Here is a 2708-nt window from a genome sequence, read left to right on the forward strand (position 1 = left end):
GTGTGCTATATGGAGTTGGAGACTAGGAGTTCTCATGTTCAGGCTATGCAATTATTGTAAATCGTGTGTATCGGCACCGTCTAGCGGTTATTGGGAATTAGAGGTCCGAGTGGATCTTTCTTTGCTTGGTAGTGTTGCGGCATTTGGGATCGACTGTTGATATCTAAGTTTGTTTGATGGCACAAGGAAACTTTAGAATACCTTTCGTGGGATGATTGGGTACTTGAGGTGTGATATGTATTCCTATGGCGCAATTTGGGATCAGGTATAGTGATTTGTGTGCTATATGGAGTTGGAGACTAGGAGTTCTCATGTTCAGGCTATGCAATTATTGTAAATCGTGTGTATCGGCACCGTCTAGCGGTTATTGGGAATTAGAGGTCCGAGTGGATCTTTCTTTGCTTGGTATGCCAGATTTTGGATATGATATTGGATTGTAGACTGGTCGTCTTAGTGTTGGATTATTCTAGACTATTGTACTACGGGCTATGCCGGAAATGCCACGGGTTGAGTGGCGAGGTGCATTGGATTATGTTCTTGTAGAGTGGTATACATTTTCAAAAAATTTCAGCGGACGGCTGAGAAGGATTGCTTTCCTTAATAGGGCCTTCGCGACGGATGTCAGTGCAGAGGTTTCTACCATTGATTCAGTTTCGGTATTGAGTGACCTTTTCGGATGCGTTCCTTGTGGCCGGGCATGTTTCCGGGCGAGGTTGTGGATTTCGATATTGAATTGGTGCCGGACACCGTATCGTACGGCTCCGACAGGAGTTATAGTAGTGGAAGGAGCAACTTTAGGCTTTCTTGGTATTGAGTTCGTTGGCAGGCCAATGTGGCTACGTATTTAGCTTGAGTTAGCTTCGTTAGTCTTGAGTTGTATTGTTGAGGGACAGGTGGATTTGATCGATATTGAACTTGTTAGTGATCTGGGGGGATCTATGAGTTGTTTTCTTTTCTGTGCTGTGGGGCGTTATGATTTGTTGGCTATAGGCACATGTGGTGCGGTTCTATTGGGGAATTCATAGTGAAAGTCGAGCGGGAAGAGTAATTGGATGTTGCTCGGTAAATGGAATGTTGGTTATGACCTATCGGGTTGCGTGTTGTATGTTATTTGTTTCACCGTGGGTGTAATGAATTGCTTTGGTTTCAGACATCAAATTGTGCGTGGCTGTCGATTTTGGGCATAGTGACTTGAGTTGCTTCATGTGTAACAGTGTTTGGTTAGGATCGCGCGTTGTAGCGAGGTTGCGTGAAGTTATGACAGGGTAGATTCATATGTTCTATTCTATGATGTGAGACGGGGTCTCAGCCTTGTGTTGTAATGGTATTGATGAGCTTGAGGTACAGCTCTTTCGTTTGAGTCATTTCATGATTTGAGTATGTTCAGACCGTCTCTTATTGGTGCGTGTATTATGCGAGTTGTGGCTTAGGCCGGTGTTGAGGTGTCATATCACCAGAGTGGTGTGTTGGACCCGAGGTGATCGTTGGTGGTCATTAATGAATACGAACGGATTTGGTTTTAGCTTGTTGGAAGGTTAATATCGAGGTTCGGCTCGGAAATCTGTTGTGGTATTAGTCAGAGGAAAGTGGCTTCATGAATGTTTGATCTGAGGAATGGTTACGGTTTATCGCGTGTTTCATTTATCGTTGGCAGTATATGAAAGTATTGGAATGAGACTTAGGTTTTAAGAGGTTTTATGTCGGTATTTGGTTATTGTGGGCAACTGCTGTGAGTAGAGGCTACCGTTTCGAGTGTTTGGATTATGTGGTATATCATATGATCTCACCTGAGGTTGCAGGTATGGGTTATTACAGCTGGTTCAGGTTTATTCTGAGTATAGATNTGTTTCCAAATAGGAAAAGAGGTCATTCTTTTTGGCACGGATTAAAAAGAAAATAGGTTCACATAAATTGAAAGGGAGGGAGTATGTATTTCATTATAAAAATAATAATTTACGCCAAACTTATCTATGTTGAGGACTATGGTTCGTGATTATGATCAGTGTTTTAAAAGGCTTTCCGGGGCGAGTTCCGGAGCCAGCCCTGGGTCGAGACGCACCAAAAATGCCTCGAGGCGATGGTATGGCGCCAAAGTCTCAAGAGGCGTACGCCCGAGCGTTTGAGGCACATTTCTTTAGTGAGGCGTAAGCCCAGAGACTTTTTCAAATTAAAATAATATTTGTTGAATAAGTGCTTCATATAATACGCAAATTCTCAAAAATCAGCTTGGTAATTATTCAAAAGTTTTAAAAAGGAACTGAAATGTATTAAATTTAAAAGTCAAGACCTTTTTTATTGATTGAATCCATAATTCATGGTCTTTCCCAATTCTTAATCTTATCCGCTAGTCTGCTAATATCTTCCAAAAGCAACGAATATTTAATTTTTCTTACAAATACAAAGAGAACTCAATTCTCCTTCATAGCAGCAAGTTCGAAGTCCAAATTGCAGGTTAGTCATCCTTTTTGTTCCTCTATGTTGAATACTTTATCTTTTAGACTCAAGTTACTTGTACTTATAAGTAGCGTATAATAGATTGTTTTGACGTAGTTTTTATTGGGTTGGTAGCACATATCTATACATACGTACATATAATTAAATACCTATGGGACTTACGCCCCGTACCTCGAGCTTAGCTGAAGCATATGTAAAACGCCTCGCCTCGCCTCGCCTTACGCCTGTAAACATTGATATGATAGTGAATGGAC

The sequence above is a fragment of the Nicotiana attenuata genome, unplaced genomic scaffold (genome assembly GCF_001879085.1).
Source record: "Nicotiana attenuata strain UT unplaced genomic scaffold, NIATTr2, whole genome shotgun sequence".
Lineage (NCBI taxonomy): Eukaryota > Viridiplantae > Streptophyta > Magnoliopsida > Solanales > Solanaceae > Nicotiana > Nicotiana attenuata.